General features: G+C 38.4%; 1 pseudogene; it reads left to right on the top strand.

Moving 5' to 3' along the window:
• LOC115411090 (phospholipid phosphatase-related protein type 5-like) overlaps window positions 1–20,013 on the top strand; it is a 39,302-nt pseudogene extending 19,289 nt beyond the window's left edge.
• Window positions 20,014–22,874: the final 2,861 nt, after the last annotated feature.

Genomic DNA, 22,874 nt, shown 5'->3' on the forward strand with positions numbered 1-22,874 from the left:
AGCTGGTTCTGGGCCCTAGTTTTGGAGCCTTTGGATCAGCTGGTTCTGGGCCTTAGTTTTGGACTCTTTGGATCAGCTGGTTCTGGGCCCTAGTTTTGGACCCTGGTTGTCAGTCCTGATGAAACCATGTATATTAGTTTCAGGTCCAAATAGCGCTGATCCCCTCCCCCTGGATCAGGTCTGGATCCTCCATTTGTGTTCACATGTCAGTGTTCATGGACCACTTGTTCTTTGGTAGCTCATACAGATCCATATCCAGTCCAATTGTCCTTCATTTAATTCAAGATTCCCATTTTCCCTTTTCCTCTGGCGGGTTTACTGCTATACTCTCCGTCATGTCAAGCAGGTTGGTTTAAGACACTCAGTCTGCCTGAGAGGGGCATGGCCTAGGGGGGAAGTGACGTATGTGTATACCCTCTATACCACCTGGACTACAGCACTGTTCCTACAGCAAAACACCTAACACATTAAAAGTCAGTGCTGGTTTTTGTGCTCCAACCTTCTGCTGTACATGTGCGCAGGTGAAACCAGGTTCAGACACGCTCAGGGGAACATCTGTATTCAGTCTACAGCCCTATCGACTTGTTTTCCTGTGAAATGCTAATTCTTTCCTCCAAGTTGTTTTTGTGGCTAAACCTAAGTCAGCCTTGCAGAACTTTTGTACAGGTCTGACATTCCAGCGTGTTTCTTCAGCCACCGGTGGAAGGATGAACACATCAAACGGAGGAGCTGAGGGTCATATCAGAGAGCAGACACTAATCACCTCTACAGCTGATAAGACAAAAGCATTAAAACGCCATTAAAGGTCACATAAATCTGTTCTGTGGTGCTCAGTAGATAATGGTTAAGGCCATTATTCTGACCCTGAACATGTCGTACCTGAGGAAAAAACATCCAAAGCCAAACACCTTGTATTAGCTCTAGGGCTGTGTACTGGTAAGATAAAGGTAAATATAAATCACAATACTAGGATCACAATATGATATATCTCAATACTGTTAAAAAGGCAATTTCTTCTTTTTTTTTAAATGATTTTCCTTGAAGAACTGAATTACAGCAGAAATCTGCACAATACTAAACACATTTTTATTAGATCCCAATAGGATCTAATGCTATATCACAAAATGTTCCTGTGTTCAAACTCAATTCTGTTTTACAGACATTACAGTTTAAGATCCTGTTCAAATGTTCTTATTCTATTAGTTCAGAACTAACATCAGAACAGTATTTGAGTTCAATCCCAGCAAAGGAACTAAGATTATTTAATAAAGATGTGTGAAATAATAATGAATGAAATATAAAAAGAGAAAAACAAAACAAAAAAAAAAACTAAAATGAACCTCCACATTATCTGCATTTGAATAAATACCTAAAATATCGATACTTTTAATATCAATACAGTATTGTGGAATGAATATCGCGATATACTGCAGAACCCATATTTCTTACAGCCCTAATTACCTCATAGTTTATTCAGTGTGTTGCACAAAAGCTTCACATTTGGACACAACCCATCCACGTAGTATCGCTGGACTGAATGATTCTGAGGAGTCAATGATGATACAGTTGTGCATGAAACTGTAGGAATCTTTTCCAGTTCTATCTTCATTGTACATAAATGTAACTTTACCTCCTGAGACCCAGCAATGCATTTGTGTCCTCTGTAGTGGACAAGAGTATCACAGCTTTACTTAGAATAAAAAAAATACATCATGTCCACTGAAAAGGACATTATATTAAAAATTATATAAAAATGTATCTGAAAAAATTGTTACATCATGCTGTTTCCAATTAAGGCAATGATTTAATGTAAAATTGCGAAAATGTTTACTTACTGGGTATCAGGAGGATATACATAATCAGTATTTTTGTGAAAATCTAAAACTAGATCGATGTAATCCAACTGAGCCAAAAATATTGACTGAAGGGTGGAGTCAAGGGAAGGTTAACATCTGGTCAAAATAATTAAATGACAATAATCTGCACCAAACTTATATTTTTGGGTCGGTAATTACTTATATTTTCAGGAAAATGTATTTGAAATGAGAAAAAAATATGTGAAAAAAAAACTGAGTAGTTTAGTGAGTGTGAATGTTTGTAAAGTGACAGTTTAGGTGCCGTCATTCCGGTTCATTTTATAAACTGGATAAATAAACTACATTTATTCAAAAACACTGATTTGACTATTATATTATATATTCATATTCTAAACACAGTGTTAAAATTAATAAATGCATATATCTGTGCAAAATACATGGTGAATATAATGTTAATATTATTTGTATGTTGCAGATATTATAAAGAATAGAACAGAATAAAGAAAGAATACAATAGAACAAATAGAATAAAATAAAATAGAACACAACAGAATAAAATAGAACAGACAGAAAAAAAATAGTAAAAAGTGGAGTTGGTCATTATTTATAGGTTATTATGCTAGTATTTTACTGGTCTGGCCCACTTTATATCATATTAGTCTGTACAGTATGTGGCCCCTGAACTAAAATGATTTCGACACCCCTGGTTTAAGTGATTCTCATCCCACCTAATCAGTGTTATCGCTGTACGCTGTTTGATGAAACCAGCAGAAATTACGAGTTTCATAACCGATAAATAACAGATGAAACTGTTCAAAGCAGGTCGGGCTCAGTATTTGAATGTCGTCGGAGGAGAGTTGGACACGTTGCACAGATTTGAAAGTGGCTGTTTTCTCTTTTGCATCATCTAATCTTGGCTGTGCATCCTCTGTGGTAGATGTACGTGACGTGCACGGTGCAGGCGAAGGGGACCCGTCTGGCCAAACCCGTGCTGTCCTTGGGCCTCATGTGTCTGGCATTCCTCACCGGGTTGAACCGCGTGGCTGAATACCGCAAACCATGGTCGGACGTCATCGCCGGGTTCATCATCGGCACCGCCATCGCAACGTTCCTGGTGAGACACACACATACACAAACCTATATGTCACTGCAGGAGTAAAAAGATTCAGACGGAAAAAGTGTGTGAGGGTGTTTTCACACCTGAATCTACTGGAGCCGTTGTTCCAAAAAACAAGTCTTTGGCTCAGTTCGATTGGGCGTGTGTGAAAGCAGTGATCGCGCTCTGTTTCGGAAACAAAACAACAGAGCTGAGACCACTCAAAAGAGGTGGGCCCAATCAAGGTTATTATCATTAACGAAAACTAATGAAATGACGAAAACTAGAATTGTAAAAACATTTTCGTTAACTGAAATAAATAAAAACTATAATTAAAAGAAAAAAAACATAACTGGAACTGTATTGTGTGTTTACAAAACTAACTAAAATGTATTAAAATTATGGGTAAAATTCCCTTCGATACAAAAGCAATTTGATATGAAAGTGATTTTTTCGCTCTAGCAATTTTAGCTAGTGGCACAATACAACATTTGATGGTCCGTCACTTGTGGTTTCCAGTCATCTTCTGGTCCCCACTTTACCTGGAAACATGGAGACTAAAGTTGGGAGAATATACGAACTGTACTTCAAGATAACATGAACAAATATAGACCTGAAATTCTTAAAAAAAAAAAACAAATCAGTGCAATTTTATCATATTATACCTTAGTTATCATTTATAAATATGCATCACAACTTACAGATCATCTTTAAAGATAAATTTTCCAAATTCATGTCTGTTTATCTAAGTCAGATATTGTGCTTTTGTAGTGACAGAAGTCTGCACATGGACTGTTGTTTTTTCTGCAGCCTGTTCGCTGCCCGTGCTTTGTTGCATGCGTCTTCAAATCCACTCATCATAATGACCAGTGGGCCTCAGATAAGACACATTTCAGCAGCAGCAGAAACAAAGAAAGAAAGCGCACAGTATGATCGCCTCTATTCTTTTCCTCTCTTATCGTTTTCCCTGCCTCTTGTATTGGACACACACCAGTGTTTTTTCTTTTCTCGTGTAGAGAACAGCTCTGTGATAAGGCCTCTTCACTCAGAACTCCATTACTGTTGGTGCTGCTTCAAAACACTCCAGTACCATTAGTGATGGATGGAGATAGGGGAAATAAAAAGACAACACCCTTTAATATCTGTCCTCCTCTCTGTTGAACCCGCACCCCTCAGTCTTGTGTCTCATTTCAACACCGCAGCCTCAAACAAACAAGTCCTCAGTCACTGACAGTGGTGAGTCTGACAGCCCATCCAGGCTTTGGCAGTGAAAGCATCTCAACAAGAGTCAGCAGACATTATTGGACAGTAATGATGGTTTTAAAGAGCATGCAGATGGAATGTACTTCAAAACAATATGCTATTATCGTACCATACCATCTTCTTCCTCTTATCGGGTCGGGGTGGCAGAGGCAGCAGCCTCAGCTAGGGATGGGAATTGATAAGAATTTAACGATTCCGGTTCCATTATCGATTTTGCTTATCAGTCTGATTCCTTATTGATTCTCATTGGGTGAGGGAGTAAAAGAGTACAAACAGGTGTGTTTGCGTTTTGCATTAACTGTCTTGCACAGAAAATATAACATATACAGTATGTACTAATAATAATAATAACAGATGATGCCGGGCCCGGTTTGGGGGGGGGGGGGCTACAGACTGATCGACGACGTCTGACTCCTCAATCATAGTTTTGTCATATATTTGTGTTTGTCTTGTGTTTTAGTTGAGGACAGCTATAATCATACTAGGTCCAAACACCAATACTGAGTTCATATTCATGTGTGTGTCCTGAAACCTGACAGCATTCTGCATATTTACACCAGCAGACCACCACTAGATTAGAGCCCGACTGATTTCGGATTTTTGGGGCAAAAAAAAGCCAACATCCGATATATCAGCCGATATATTGGATATCGCTGATAACCGATATACGGAATGAATGAAATAAGAGCATTGATATACACAGGATATATACTGTACATGAACATAAATTGTTATAATACCAAAAATATGATTCAATACAAAGAAGCAGAAGACTACTAATTAAAATCAGGAACTTTAATTAGTAACACTGTCACATAAGGACTGTAAACCTACTGATAAATAAGAAAAGGCAAACTGTAAACAATGATTAATCAGAAAAGGCAAACTGTAAACAATGATAAATAAGAAAGGCAAACTGTAAGCACAATGGTAAATCACTAAATGTGTAGTGTTCTTTGCTTTGCTGGTGCTGGAGCCCTGGCTAACTCACGCACTGCAGATGTTGCATTTAGCGCCAGTGGAGTCTTTTGTGAAGTGGCTTCACACCTTACTCTTCCCCTCTGCCTGTGAAATGAAAATATATACATTTAATGCATTTTGGTTATTAGCACAGAATTTGATTCTATAGCTGGCCATTTTAAAATAAAAACAAGTGGCTGCATTTAGCTGAAAGTGATAATACATAGTCTAATGCGAGGTGTTTTTAAACTAAAACATGATGTTTTTAAAAGGCTTATTCACAAAAACATCTTACCAATATCAATTAGTCATATTTACTAGCTAATGAAAAGTTCCATCTTCAGCCACTGGGTATTTGCAAACAGCTCAAAAATAAATGCTGAAGCAAACATTAAAAAGTGAAAAAAAGTTGTCAACAAACAAAATAAGAAATAATCAAAACATGCATCACGTTATTAGACTTAATACAAGGGACTACACTACATTTTATGTAACAATGTAGCTGCTTTCAAAACATGCAATACATAAAATTACTTGGAACCCTTTCAATATTATTTTAATGAAGACATTAACTTGTGAATTTATGAGCCCTGGTAAATCCTGCATGACAGTATGAAGTGAAGTGGGATGCTGTATAGTAGTCAGATATTAATGATGGACATGGGCGTTTACAGGTGCATATATCTGTATTTCACAAAGATGCATCTTACATAACTTTAAAACGCTGTATAAAAGTCTGATATTAGATAATGGTGGACATGTTGATTAACAGTTGCATCTGTGTTTATCTCACAAAGATAATTTACATAACTCTAAAACACTGTATAATAGTCTTATATTAGATAATGACATGAGAATTAACAGTTGCATATGTCTGTTTATTTCACAGAGATGCCCTTACATGACGTTAAAACGCTGTCATATGCTCTCTAAAACTTGCGTGAAAAAATAAAAAAAACTAGTACCCTGACAGCGTATTTCCGCAAGTACGTTGTTCTCATGGGGCACTAAAGTGTAGTGTTGTATTGTTTTACAAAGTCACAGGAGTAAAATAAAGGAGTAAAATAAATGCAGTTTCTGTCATCGTTTTCGCTCTTCTTCTCTGCTGCAGCCCAGCGAGTGTCAGAGGTGTTAGTGCACTTCCCTGGTCTGTGTGTGAGGAGGAGGGGGGAGGGGGCCATGTATTCGGGCAGTGGTGCAGCACAGACACAGGAACAGAGCAACAGAATCTCTGTGCAGCAAAAACTTAAATTAATATATCGGTTACATATTCACCAATGTTGATTAATCGGTGATAAGCTATAATCAGCCTCTACGCTAGATAGACCACAACACAGAGGACCAACAGGCCTGAAGTCCACGAGACTCACACAGAACCAATTCCTGTGACTCAGCACTAATGATGACAGACTGTTGGAAAACTGTTTCGGTACCAGGCGTGTTCATTCATGTGACCCGCCCACACATACATGGATCCTGTTCATATTTTAGAACCTAAACTGCAGGTTCAACAGCTGACTGGACAGATAATGTTCGGACTGCTGTTTCTAAACATCCACACTTCCACACGTGTATTTCAAGAACCAGAACCAGAACCCTTCTACATGTCGTCTGTGCTCTGTAATGAAACACACACTCATATTTCACCATCACATCAAACAGGAAACAGATCAGAGGCGGAGCCACATTCCACAGAAAAAGGATCACTTCCCGGTAATGAAAGTGAAAGTTCTTCTCTGTGTGATCAGAGCTGCAGACGAGTCTGTGGAACCGTCCAACAAACCTTACACTGACTTCATCAGATCTGTTTCAAGTCTCATTGGTGAGTTGAACTGAGCTGATCTACAGCTTCAAATCCACACTTCAACTCCAAACACACACATAGAACTGGATTCATTTCACACTAACTCTGTTGAAATGGTTCTTATCACTGAACCACATGGATAAACCAACAGCATTTACACAGATTCTAGATTATTTATTCGCTAGCACAACTAAGAAATGCATTCGTCAAAGATAATTTGTGTAATTGTATGTGTGTATATGTATAAATGTATGTATGTGTATATGGATTAATGTGAGTGTGAAAAAATAAATAAATAAATACACGCACACACACACACACACACACATATACATATAAAGAGTAATGTAAAAGGAAGAGGGACATATATATTATTATTATTTTAGGGAGAGGGGGTGGGATTCAATAAGTTGCACTTCTTCCATCCCCTTTTCGGGTACATGTAAATGGAACTATTGTGCTGTTCTTCTGTCTAAGATAATGATTCTTGATATTTGTATTATTATGTATGTTTTGCTAGTTTGCATATATGTTAAATTTCATTACATGTTGGAATAAATCACTAAATCAATCCAATTATTCCAGTCCATGTCCTTTAGATGGTCTGGACTTTGGTTCTTCCTCTCTTCCTGGTTTTGTTTCCACTAACATTTTCTACAGTTACACTTAAATGAACTTCCAGAACATTTCACAGTCAAAGTATTGCACTGACGTCACAGATTTCAAAAACTGCTGTAGAGTCATGTGACTGACCAGTCACACTTGTCTGAAGACCAAGAAGAACTTTTATGAGTCTCCTTATTATAAATGATCACATGATGATAAACACTGATAATATAATTCAAATATTTCAGTGTTGTACATGTTCTTTGGGTCCATAGATATGGCTGCTGCTGGTTGTGTTCGATCTGAAGATCAGCTCCTGTGTTCCATCTGTCTGGATTTCTTCACTGATCCAGTCACAACACCATGTGGACACAACTTTTGCAAATCCTGCATCTGTGAACACTGGAGGGTTAATGTCCCATATCAGTGTCCCATGTGTAAAAAGGTTTTTAACCGAAGACCTGAGTTGTACGTCAACGCTTTCATCCCAGAGATGGTGGCTCAGTTCAGACATGAAGAAGAGAAGGCAAATGTGAAGAGGAAAGAGGCTGAAATTGAGGAGATGATCCTGGAGAGAAGACTGAAGATCTTGGAGATCCAATGTTCAGTGGAGCTCAGTACGAACGCTGCAGACAGAAAGGCAGCAGAAGGTGTGAAGGTCTACACTGCTCTGATCAAGACTGTTCAGACAAGTCTGAACCAGTTCATTGAGGAGATCCAAGAAAAGAAGAGGAGCGCCAAGAAACAGGCTGAAGACGTCATCAAAGAGCTGGAACAGGAAATCTGTGAGCTGGAGAAGAGAAGCACTGAGTTGAAGCAGCTCTCAGGCTCTGAAGACCACCACTTTGTCCAGAGGTTCACATGTGTCAAAGCTGCTCCATCCATGAAGACCTGGACAAAGGTCAGCATCCATCCATCATATGAGGGGACTGTGGAGAGAGCTGTGCATCAGCTGGAGGACAAACTCAGAAAAGACATGAAGAAGGTGTTTGAAGCTGAACTGAAGAGAGTCCAACAGTATGAGGTGGATCTGACTCTGGATCCAGATACAGCAAGTCCTACCCTCATCCTGTCTGATGACAGAAAACAGGTTCATGATAGTGATGAATGGAAGAAACTTCCAGACAATCCACAGAGATTCACTGATAGTCTTGGCATCTTAGCGAAGCAGAGTTTCTCTTCAGGCAGGTTTTACTTTGAGGTTCAGGTCAAAGGAAAGACTGAATGGTATTTAGGAGTGGTCACAGAGTCCAGCAAAAGGAAAGGACAGATCACACTGAGACCTCAGTACGGATACTGGATCATCTGTTTGACAAATGGAAATGAGTATGAAGCTTGTGCTGGTCCTGCTGTTCCTCTGTCTGTGCAGTCTGGTCCTCAGAAGGTGGGGGTGTTTGTGGATTATGAGGAGGGTCTGGTCTCCTTTTATGACGTAGATTCTTCAGTTCTCATCTATTCCTTCATTGGCTGCTGCTTCAATGATAAACTCCTCCCATTCTTCGATCCATCCTTTAATTGTGGAGGTACAAACTCTGCTCCTCTGATCATCACTCCTGTCAGACACTGAGGAACAAACTCATCAAATGCACAGATTTTCTCAGATTTACTGGAGTCACTAAACTTAGTGATGATGTAAACTGTTTGAACGTGTATGAATCTGGATCCAAATGTTGTTTTCTATTTGTTCGTAGACAAACACATGCAACTATTGTAAAAACTGTAATTATTTTCACATCAGCTCAGACAGAGGTTATGCCATAATATTTAAGACCAAATATATTGAAATGATTCATCAGTTGTTCAAATATTTTCTGATTAAATTTACTGAAGTTGAAATCCAATCAATCCACTTGATAAATCATAAACCTTTGACTGATTTGGATGATTCTGCTCAAATATCTGAACTATGTATTTACATGTAAACTATGATGAAATAGATGGAAATATTCACATTATTTCCTCTGTGAAATGTAAAACTTCAATAAATATCTTAAACTGTATATCGATTTGTCTTGTGTGTCTTCTTTTTTTTTTTATCTAAAACTGTAATAATCTAGTAAACAGTATAGAGTAAAAAGTCTAGAAAATGCAGAGTTTTACAGTCAAACCAACCAAAGGCCCTAAAGCCCAAGGTTATTATCGTTAACAAAAAAATAGAAAATATATGAAAAAACTAAATCAAAACTAAGCATTTAGAAAAAACTAAAACTAATAAAAACTTGCAAGCTTGCTCTAAAAACTAAAACGGGGGGGCTGATCTGCCTTGGCAAAGTTCTGCACTCTCTGAGTGCTTTTCTAGTATTTTTGATACATTTTGTATATTTCTCTAAACCCTAATACATTTGGTTGAATCCCATATTGTGACAACTTGGTTAAGTTTCACCAAATACACACACACACACACAAGCGGATAGACAGGCGGTCAGCCATGCGCTGATTGGATGACTGATCCACATGACTATACACATCAAGATAGATTTCCTCCGAATAAGAAGTTTGACCAACAAAATCAGAGATTGATTAAAACCACAAGAGAAGTACCAAAGAAAAATCTGAGGGTGTTTCCACAGCTGGATCGATTGGAGCCGTTGTTCCAGAACAAGTCTTGGGCTCAGTTCCATTTTTTATATGTGAAAGCAGTAATTGCACTCCGTTTCGGTACTAAACAACTGAGCTGAGACCGCTTTGGAGAGGTGGTCTAAGCACGGCTGCAGTTGCTTCACAGAGTAGTTTGTTTACAGTGTGAACATGAGCACAGTGATAGAAATAGACAACTGCAGTTTTCTCTGCCACTCTGTCACCTGTATGTTAGCTGTGTGATCGGGTGTGCATGCAGGTCCAACAGTAGATATCTAATAATACCACGGAGCATGGATGTTAGACCATGGATGTCCATTTGAATTTTCATGTCCATGTGGACTACCATGCATCACATCAGGTCACAACCACAACTTCTACACATGAGAAACCGAATGGGGGAAAAACAGTCCATCCTGGTTGAGTTGAGAAAATTAAGAAACCAAGCAAATAAACAAGAAGCTAAATGTAGGCGTAACATTATGCCCCGTTTCCTCTGCATGGTATCGCTTGACTCGACTCTTTTGCGTTTCCATTACGAAAATGGACCTAGAATCGGGTACTCTGTACTACTTTTTTGGTATCATCTCCGTTGAGGTTCCAGGACTGGGGACCAGATACTAAAACGTGACGTGTAAACACTGCAGAACACTGATTGGTCAGACAGTTTTCTCTGTGACCTGCCGTTTTACAAAAAACAGATGCGGAAGTGGACAATAAATATAGCGGTACATTAATTCACATGATACCAACCCAAAACTACACCATGGTCGGTCGAGGAGCTTCAATCTTTGGTGGCCGACGTAAAAATTCAGACGAGACAACACGCAACGAGCGAGTTTATCAGCAACTCTCTGAACAGACGACATGGAAGTAACGCGCCACATCACTATGACATCCAGGTACTGTAAAGTCGGTAGTATCTTGTAATGGAAACGGTCTCCGGGGAATACCGAGTTGAGCCAAGCCGAGCTGGTTCCACATAGTGGAAACGCGGCATTAGTTTCAATCTAAAGAGTGGACAGTTTTCTTTAGTTTCACTGTCTGACTGAACTGTACCACGTACACATATAAACAGTATGGAAGCGTTTAGTCACGTGGATCAGTTGACCAATCAGCGCGCGGCTGACCAGGCTGTCTCTATCCACTTGTCACACACACACACACGTGACATGCCTGGTAGCTGCCGTATACACCCTGGAAATCGTCACCACGTTAACGGTGTCATCGGTGCCATTCACTCCCAGTTGGTGGCAGTTTTTAAATGCCCCCACATCTGCATTCCACAGTGGGAAAAGAGACAGCGCAGCACGGAGAGTGTAGAAAGCGTTGGAGCCACCGCTCATAGACCCAACTCAGTACAGCAGTTTAACCCCGCTACTATGTCTGCTTATTTGTCATTACCGCTTCCAAACCACATTCATCTCTGTTCCGTTCTCCCGCTGGTTTATCGCATCTATTCATTCCGCTGCAGCAGAAACCAGCCAAAACCTGGACCAGATTTCACACTGACTGGACTGGACTGACGGACCGATGGACTGACTAACGGATAGAGCAGTGAAAACAGGGCGTGAATAAAACTGTTTTTTTTTTGTTTACTCTAAAGCCCTGAAATGGAACTGTGCACTTATGTATATATATATATATATATATATATATATAGATAGATAGATAGATAGATAGATAGATAGATAGATAGATAGATAGATAGATAGATGTGGATGAACTGTATCATTTTTTTTTTTTATTATTCTGAGAAACTATGTAAAACCCAGAGCAGAATTTTTTGTTAAAATGAACTGAACTGTTTTTTTCTTTTTTTCTAAAAGACCGATACAAAACCTAAAGTGGAAATTTTTATTTTGATTTTGCTTGGTTGGGGAATTTTTATGAGTTTGGACTTTTTTTTGGGGGGGGGGGGGGGGCGTTGAACTGTGAATTTGTGTGTTTTTGCATTAATTGTACATAACATAACAATATATGATTTTGAATTTAGTTGGTTTGATGTGTGATTTCGTTTCTGTCATTTAATGTGTAGGTTGTTTGTTTAATTACACTTGCATCCTTTGTGTGGTCTGAGGTACAACAAACAGACAAAAACTAAATGACCAAAAACAAAAACTGAAACATATAACAGACTGAATCAAACCGACTGAACTGACTTTACATCTTAAATGTCAGGAGAGAGACCTGGCTTGGCACCCCTTAAAAATCAATATAACAAAAATAATACAAAATAAATAAATTAAAGCTTCAAAGTCAACTGTCACAATATGATAATACAGATGTTTTTTCTCTATTCTGCCTCTGGCGTGTGTTCCAACATTATATCACATCATCTCGTTATGGTGTGACAGTTTGAGTTTGAAGCTTTAACTTATTTATTTTAAATTATTTTGATATATTTATTTTTAAGGGGTGCTAGCCAGGTCTCTCTCCTGGCATTTAAGATGTTAAGTCAGTTTGTTGGTTTAATTCAGTCTTCTGTATTGGCTTGAGTTTTTGTTTCTGGTTATTTAGTCTTTGTCTGGTTGTTTTACCTCAAACCCACACAAAGGATGCTAGTCTAATTAAACAAACACCCTACACCAGGGGTCTCAAACTCATTTTCCTTCAGGTTCCACATTCAGCCTGATTTGATCTCCAGTGGGCCATACCAGTAAAATAATAGCAAAAAATCTCATTTAATTATGAAAACACTTACTTTTATAAACTATCCAAACAAAAATAGATGTGAATAACCTGAAAAAACTGAAATTTCTTAAGAAAAATAAGTGCAATTTTAACAATATTATGCCTCAACTTATCATTTCTACATGTGCATTATGGATCGGATCTACAAAGACACTAAACACTGAGGAACAGGCAGAAAATAGTTCAAATTGGGCAGAATTTTCTTTAGACATTTCAGGTTGTTCATATTTGTTGAGGTTATTCACATTTTATCGTTACAGGATAGTTTGTCAATGTAAATATTTTCATAATTTAATATTTTGTTGCACTGAAACAGACAAAAATTTGAAGTTTATCGGCATAATGTAATATTTTTTTCCACATCAAACCGAGAAAAAAATATGGAGTCATTATTTTTTGAAGGTTATTATGTTATTATTTTACTTGACGACATATTGGTCTGTATGTGGAACCTGAACTAAAATGAGTTTGACAGCCTTGACTGTGGAATTCAAATTCATCCCACGGGCCGGATTGGAACCTTTGCGGGCCGCAATCGGCCCCCAGGCCGCATGCTAGAGACCCATGCCATATGCATTAAATGACAAAAAAAAGAAATCACACAGTTAAACCACCTAAAATTCAAAATCATGTATTGAAACAATTAATGCAAAAACACATAAATTCAAACACACACTCAAAAAAAAAAAAAAAAAAAAAAAAAAAAAAAAAAAACACCAACCAAGCAAAAACTCAAAATTTGTACTTTAGGTTTTGTATCAGTCTCTAAGAGGGGGGAAAAACAGTTCAGTCCGTTTTAACTACAAATTCTACTCCGGGTTTTCCAGTTTCTCAGAACAAAAAAAGGAAGAAAAGAAAAAAAAACCAATTCAGATAATCTCAGTTCATTAGCAAAATAAACTAAAATAAATACATAAAAAACAAGCGCACAGTTCCGATTCAGGGCTTTGATTTAAAAAAAAAAAAAAAAAAAAAAATTGTTACTCCCGCCCTGTCAGTCAGTCCAGTCCAGTCAGTTTAGAATCCGGTCCGGGTTTTGGCTGCAGTGGAGTGAACGGATGAGATGAACCAGCGGAAGAACGGAACGGAAATGGATGCGGGACGGGAGAGCAAGCTAGCGGGCTAATGGATGTAGCACCGGGGTTTACTGCCGTACTGGGTCGGGTCTGTGAGCGGTGGCTCCGACGCTGCTGAGCCGACCCTGGAATACAGATGTGGGGGTATTTATTTAAAAAAAAAAAACTGCCGAGAACCGGGAGCGAGTAAGGTGAGTGAATGACGATTTTCCAGTTATATATGGAAGGCACCGGACATGTTACCGGGGGTGTGTGTGTGTGTATGTTTAGTGAAACTTAACCACGTTTTCACAACGGTCATCGACTCAGTTAAACATTAATTTGAGAGTTGCACGAGGTGCATCTTGGGATATTCCCCAGCCAAGTCTACACCAGTCCATAGACATACAAACCTAGACGCCGCTTTTTTATGCCACGCCAACACGGGAATTTATTCTGTATAAAACACATGAACATCAGTACACCAACTTCTCATGACCCGTTTCCCCACAAGCACACTTTTAAACGCAAAGGAATAACAAACAGAGGAAAAACCGCTATCATGCTACATTAGCTTAGCCTCGGGAACTAGCATATTACAAAAGGCGTTGTACTGTTTTATGAATAAATGAATTATCACTGCCCTAAATTAACCTGCTGATAACATGAGCTAACTGTACCAGCTGAATTATGTAGCTCTGTGAGACTTTGTTTCTACCACAATTTGATTCTCTGTATTTAAGAAAACTCATTGTCCTCACCAGTCCTCGTGGGGTCCGGAAACCAAGTGAAGAAAATGGCGCAATTCTTTAGGAAATGGCGTCTCCGGGGTCAGAGGTCACATAATGTAAACACAACACTGCCAAAAAGCACCTCAAAATAACGTAAAAGTAACCACAACAACCACATTGAATAATGCAAAGTAATCCACCACTGCCTGTCAAACATTACATAACGTGTACTGACGATTTTTTGGTGTTTTTATTTTAATTTTAATTTTTAAAAATTTTATTAAAAAAAAAAAACTATTTATTGCGTAGACGCTGCATCAGCTGCTCCTGCCCATTGGAATGACGTGCCTCCAGGGCGGCCATCTTGGTCCAGTGCTAGTCACTGCTACTGCGCATTAACTCTATAGAGAAAAACAGGTGTTTGTGATATTAAAGTGACCATAAATTGCCCAATTGTCAACATATATTTATGCGGGTTGTTTGTTACAAATGTCAGACATGGAGGATAGACAGACAGATACAGACATAAACAGAACAAAAAGAAATCAGAAAACACAATTTGTTTATTTTATTTCACATTTTATTTAATTTCTCATTTTTTAGCCACACTTTAAGTGTGCTCTTTCATTTGTTGTTTTTGTATGCATGTGTATGTGTGTGTGTGTGTGTGTGTATGTATATATATATATATATATATATATGTATATATATATATATATATATATATATGTGTGTGTGTGTGTGTCTATATGCATATATGTTTATACTTGAAAAAAAAGGGAAAGTAATTTGTAATTCTGTGATTGGAAGTGTTCCATTTTTCTTCAATAAAAAATATTGAAAATAAAAAAATAAATTCTCATAAAAAAATCTCTGTTGAGTTGACGGAGCCAGTCCCAATCCATATCAGACAAACTGTGGTTCTGAAACTGCAGCACTGTGTTTCTGTTTTTCTGTCAAATGTTCATTGTGGTCAGTTTCAGATGCTGCAGCTCTTTCATAATTCATAGTTTGAATTATGGTTTATTCAGTATTAATTGTCCTCCTTGTCAACCACAGCTGGGTGACTGTACATATCCTGACCAAGGAAAATCCAATTCTCCCTTTGTGCAGTAATCTACACCTGGATTTACTGCCTCCATCCACAATAATATACATTATGTATGCGTTCATCTTCTGTCGGTTTGATTATTGGAACAGGTCTTCTCAGGTTGATCTAAAAAATCCATTAGACAACTGCAGCTCATCCAGAACTCTGCTGTTAGTCCTCACAAAGACTAGAAAAGTGGACCACATTAGTCCAACTCTGAGCTCCGTCCACTGTCTGTCTGTCTGTCCGTCAGAGGACAGACTTTACAGTTCTGTTGCTGGTCTATAAAGCTCTGAATGGTTTAGGACCTAAATCTGTCAGTGACCTCCTGACCCGGTATGAACCCACCAGACCCCTCAGGTCATCTGGATCTGGTCTGTTGTCAGTTCCCAGAGTCACAACCAGACAGAAGAGAAGCTGCGTTCAGCTTCTATGCTCCACATGTCTGGAACAGACTTCCAGAAAACCTCAGATCAGCTGAAACAGTTAATTTAAATCCAGGTTAAAGACCCACCTGTTCTCAGCTGCATTTGAATAGAGTTTTTATTCATCAGTTCAGATCTGCACTGTTTATGTCAAGATTAAAGTTTTTATCTGTTTATTTGGGGTTATTTTGGTTTTTGTTTCTTTTTCTCATGCCTATACTTTTTATTGCTTCCCTGCTGTAATGCTTTTGTTTTATGTAAAGCACTTTGAATTATCTTGTACATGAAATGTGTTACATAAATAAACCTGCCTTACCTATATAGCCTAAATGCCCTCTAAAATTGACATTTATGTGAAACATAGTACAGCAAACTATTACAGGATCAAAAACAAATTAATTTGAGTAAAAAATGTCTCCGTTTGTCTGGGGTTGTCAGAAATGTGTGATGTTAGAATGGGGTCAGGAGTAAAAACAGGTGTGAACCAGTGGGTTAGCTCCTCCCACACAGTCCTGTCCTCTGAATGGACCTTTAGGTTGTATGTGTGTGGACGGGGATGTATTTTCACTCAAAGGGTGTGTGTTTTTGTGTGTGTGTGTGTGTGTGTGTGTGTCTAGGTGGTGTGTGTGGTCCATAACTTCAAAGGCAAGTTACTGCTGAGTGAAGAGACCCCAGCGGAGCAGCGGTCCACCAGCGCCATGCTGAACATGGGCCGAGTGGAGAGTCCTCTGGAGAAGTACATCGCCTCCCAGGTCAGCACAGCACAGTACAGTACAATATAGTACAGTACAGAATAGTACAGTACAACACAGTATAGTATAGTACAATATAGTACAGGATAGTACAATATAGTACAGTACAGGATAGTACAGAATAGTACAGTACAGTATAATACAGGATAGTACAGTATAGTACAGTACAACACAGTATAGTATAGTACAGTATAGTACAGTACAGTACAACACCGCATAGTATTGTATATAAAATATAGTACAGTACAATATAGTACAGTATAGTATACTACAGTACAGTATAGTATAGGACAGTATCTTACAATATAGTATAGTACAGTATATTACAGTACAGTATAGCACAGTACTGTGCAACACAGTACAGTATAGTGCAGTATAGTACAGTACAATATAGTACAGTATATTACAGTACAGTATAGTACAATATAGTATAGTACAGTATATTACAGAACAGTATGGTATATTACAGTACAACACAGTACATTATAGTACAGTATGTTACAGTACAGTATAGTACAGTTTCATTCAGGGTCCAGTGAATGGAGCCTTTAAATTGAGAAGAAAATCTGCAGTCATTCTTTTTTGTCGGTTCTTCTGCTGTTCTTATTTGACTGTAGATCAGATTGGTCTGTATGTGGAACCTGAACTACAATGAGTTCCACAGCCTTGACTGTGGAATTTTTACGCTTCGTAAATTCATCCAAGGGTTCGGACTGGAACCTTTGGCAGGACGCATTTGGCCCCCGGGACGCATGTTTGACACCCCTGAACTATGGAGCTACATCACAGGTGTCAAACACGTGGCCCGTGGGCCAGAACTGGCCCTTCAAAGGTTCCATTCCAGCCCAGGGGTATGATTTAATGAAGTGGAAACACTCCAGTGAACTAGGGATGTAACGATATGAAAATTTCATATCACAGTTTCTGTGACCAAAATTATCACGGTTATCATTATTATCACAGTATTAATGAAACTGTGCTCAAAATATTCAAAAAGTACTAATACACATACCAAAATAATTTAACCAAGTTGTATTTAAAAATGAACAAACAAAAAAAACAAATAAAACTAGAAGCACTCGGAGAGCGCAGACCTCCGCCAAGGCTGATCAGTGCCCCCCCCCCCCCCCCCCCCGTGGGCCCCCCCACGCCAAGGAGGTTATGTTTTTGCCAGGGTTTGTTTGTCTGTCTGTCTGTTTGTCTGTCCGTTAGTGTGCAACATAACTCAAAAAGTTATGGACAGATTTTGATGAAATTTTCTGGTCTGCGCCCCCCCCGTGGGCCCCCCCACCCCCGATCACCACCAAAATTTAATAATTTCTTCCTTATCCCATTTCTAACAAACCCTGAAAATTTCATCAAAATCTGTCCATAACTTTTTGAGTTATGTTGCACACTAACGGACAGACAAACAAACAAACAAACCCTGGCAAAAACATAACCTCCTTGGTGGAGGTAATAATTGGCACAATGTCCCTTCTGTTGCAGAAACATTCAGATATTAACCCTTAGTGGTCTGAGCCTATTTTGTCTGTTTTCAGTCCCTTTGATTTTGCCTTTATATACTATATAAACAAATGTTTACTATACCCATGTTTGGAACCTTTTTTTTCTTTTTTTCCCAGCACAACTTCATCTATATCATCTGTCTATTATTTTTTCACTTTAACCTTCTATTAAAACATAAAAGGACAAAAAACCCACAAAAATATATAAAATCCGATTTGAAAAATGTATATAATTTATTGCATAAATAACACAAAGATGCTCAATGAACCTTTTCAAAGACTTTAAAAGTGAATATTGGTTCCAAGTATTAGGTATAGAAAATTAAAACTTCAATAAATTAAAACTATACTCAAATATCTGACATAAAAGCAGATCTTTCCATAGGGTTTTTTCCCCTAAAAGTCCGGTAATCAAACACAGTTATCATGAGAATTAGAATTTAAACAGTAATACTAACTGTCTGCAATTTTACTGCAGTTTCTTACTATACCGGTAATCGTTACATCCCTACAGTGAACATATGAACAGTCCAGGGTGTTTTTAGTGGTTTGAGTTCAGGGGCCACATTCAGACCGGACCATGTATGTTTGACACCATTACACATGTTCCACGTCACTGTTCCATCTGTGCTTTGAATCCTGTTCCACTCACACGTGTCCGTCGTATGTTCGTACATGCAGTATTTGTAGAAAAATTCAAACTGACATATTATTTCTAATGGTTTCCTGGTTAAATGTCACAGTGAACTGCGTCACTGAACACAACCTTCAGCTTCACTGAAACACTCTGAACCACAGCTGCATGTGTCACTGCAGTCACTGTATTACTATATTACACCAACGCTGTCCATGGGTCTAATTTAGTAGAATTCTGTTAGTGCACAGTGTTTAGTCATCTGAGCTGACCTACGTCTGGAAACATCCACATCCGTCTGTTTACCATGGAGACGCTGCTAAAGATCAGCTGTGCAGCTGTAGCCCCACCCACCCCTGTCTGCTGCACAGCCAACATGGGGGGGGGCTGCATGACACAAAAGAACAAGGATAGGCACGGAAGTCTATAAATGGACACTCATGTACAAATACATATGCACATACACAAACACACATATACACAAATACACATATACACAAGCACACGTATACACAAATACACATTTACATATACACAAACATACATATACACATATACACAAACACACATACACAAACACACATATACACAAATACACATTTACACATACCCAAATACACAAGTACACATATACACATATACACTTACACACATTTACATATACACAAATACACATTAACACATACACAAATACACAAGTACATAAATACACAAATACATATTTACATATACACATTTACACATACACAAATACACATATCCACAAATGCACACTACTGCTGTTGGTGCAGGAGACAGATTCTGAGGATGAAGATTCGTGGTCCATTAAGGAGCGCTTCCTGGACTTCCTGCGCTGGCTCCAGGGCCTCAGCTGGTTCCAGCGTCTGAGAGGAAAAAGGCAACCAACTCTGCACTGGCTTGACTCTTATTTGTGACCAATCTGTGGAAACAAACCTGCTGGGGTTTGTTCTACTTCTGGGTCAGACCAGGACATGGGCTTCTTCTGACTTCTTTTCCACTTCTTTTCCCTGTGGCCTTTCAACAAAACAAAGGCAAATAAGAACAGTCACTGCTGAAGCCCTGAAGTCAAAATGAAACTCAACTATTGTACAAGTTTAGCCAGTCCATCGAGTAAAGGACGTTTTCCCAACGACATGTCAGTCTGACACCACAGTTGTCTTCATTAGCTTTGTTGCAGATGTGTCCGTGGATCTGTTGGGAATTGGATTTTCTTTTCAGATACAAAAGAAAAACTAGTGGTTCATTGATTCTTGTTTTAAAATAGGTGAATTAAAATAGAATTTCAAGGTGTTTTTTTCTTTTTCAGTTTCAAAACATAACCAAATTAAAAAAAAAAAACAGATTGATTTTCATTTTCTCTTTCTAATAATAAAAAAGAAAGTTAGCACCTGACAGAAATGGTAAAAAACTGACCAAAAACACCTGGGGCCTCATGTACAAAGACTTGCGTGGATTTCATACTGAAACCTGGTGTACGCCCAAATCCAGAAAAGTCCGAACGCACAAAAAAATCCAGATGTATAAAACTGTGCGTACACCCGAATCCAAGTACACTTCCTTTATTCATCCCAATCAGCGTGGAATTGACCGCATATGTTGGAGTACCTGACTCCTCCCTCTCCACGCCCACATTTAAATATGCAAATCAGCATAAACGGGGTCTGCAGGTGGGATTCCCTCTGGGATTCCCCTGTCTGCAGGATCAGACGATGACGTCAAGGTGGACGCGAAGCGGAGGCCGAAACAGGCGGAAGGAGAAAAGAGATGAACTCAGACTGTTTGAGGAAAGAGTCGCTGACATTGTGACACTTTTCTTACAGGGCTGATGCGGATCACCCCCGAGATAAATATATATTTAGTATTAGTGTCAGTCACACATTAGTTCATTCTACAGGTCATACACAGTCTGATCACAGCCAAACAAGAAAAAGGTTCATGTGTGATCATGTCAGGATATCAATGAGGAAATCAAAGACTTTGACTCATTATTAATCACTCAAATTATTATTTTCCAACAATGAGGCAGAAGACGTAGTATCATCCTCCGGTCACAGAGGCTTCCTGTTGCCTCCCCAGTGTTAGCCGGTCCTCCGGTCCAACAGCCCACTGCTGATGCCCGTCCGACCAGCATGGGTCTGTACTGACCCGAGTCACATTAGAACATCGTGAGGACAATCGGCGGAGTCAATGAGCGACTGGACCGACTAATAAATGTTCTCACAGACATGAACACTATATTTATCAACCAATGAATTTTATGTCCTTGTCTCTTTGCTGTTGCTGAATGTCCATCCGGACAGGATTGGCATTGATGGATACAGGGTCTAATTGGTTCTGGTTCTGTTGGTTGATGTGCTGCTCTGACAGTAGGATGACGTGCCGGTGTGTTCATTGTTCATCTGTGTATCTCCGATGTGCACATCAACCAGAGGAATGACCTTTTTCACATTATTAACAGTTTCTCAGTGTCACCTCTAAGTGTCGCCAATGGTTCCAAAGCACTAGAAACGTGCGTACGCCAGCTATGGACTTGGCGTGAAGGACCGCACATTTCCACGGTCACTTCACTCTTTATACATCTGAACGTGAGCGTGGAAAAGGGTGTACGCCAGGTTTTTGTGCGTACGCACGCTTTATACATGAGGCCCCTGGTCCAGATGTTGTCATTTTCATGGACAGAGCACTAATGCTAAGGTCAGAAAGATAATTACAAATGATGGGTTTGTACGAATCTTCTGGTTAATACAAAATCTGGACATCGTAGACATGCTCCTTACGCGAATGTCTACAAACTCCAGATTTCGTACGAACCGGAAGATTCGTACAAACCCATCATTTATAATTATCTTTGTGACCTTAGCATTAGCGCTTTTTCCTTCAAAATGACAACATCCAGTCTGAGAAAATGAAAAAAAAATAAATAAAACAGGTGTTTTTGGTCCGTTTTGTCCATTTCTGTCAGGTACTAACTTTATTTTTGGTTATTACAAAGAAAAAATGAAAATCAAACCATTTTGTATCTGTTTTGACACTGAAAAAGAAAAACGCTTAACGTTCAATTATAATAAGGCTAAAGACGTTCATTTTGTCTTCTGTTTATGTAAATATACTATTTTCTTTTGTTCAGACAAGGAATAGTTTTTAGATGTTACCTGCTTGACAGTTGGATGATGCTTCTGAAGAAGACTGGAGTCACAGTCGAAACTGTCAAGCAGGTAACATCTAAAAACTATTCCTTGTCTGAACAAAAGAAAATACTATATTTATTTATTCAATTTTAATTCTTCTATTTTAAAACGAAAATCAATTAACCACTAATTTTTCTTTTGTTTCTCTAAAGAAAATCTAATTACCAAAAGATTCACGGACCCAGATGAAGCCAGATATATGTATACACTGTAACTAGATAATAATAATAATAATAATAATAATAATAATAATAATAATGATAGTGATAATAATAATGGTAATAATAATAATAATAATAATAATAATAATAATAATAATGGATTAGATTTCTATAGCGCTTTACATTATTGATCCATTATTCATTCACTCTCACATTCTCCCTCTGTTGGTGGTAAACACTTGGGGCACCTTTATTTTGTTTATTGCAGTTTTTTAAATCTCATAAATGGGCTAAAACTTTGCATTATTTAAAACACAGTTTGGAAATACAAAGTTAAAATTCCAAATAATCAGAAATACTTTTTACAGAATCACTAATACGTTCTTAAATATATGAACGAGTGCTCATGCAGTCAGAGTAATGTTGATACATGAGATGTTTTCCATTACACGTTTACAACCCTGCAATAAATAATTTCCGCATTTGCGCATG

The sequence above is a fragment of the Sphaeramia orbicularis genome, chromosome 20 (genome assembly GCF_902148855.1).
Source record: "Sphaeramia orbicularis chromosome 20, fSphaOr1.1, whole genome shotgun sequence".
NCBI lineage: Eukaryota > Metazoa > Chordata > Actinopteri > Kurtiformes > Apogonidae > Sphaeramia > Sphaeramia orbicularis.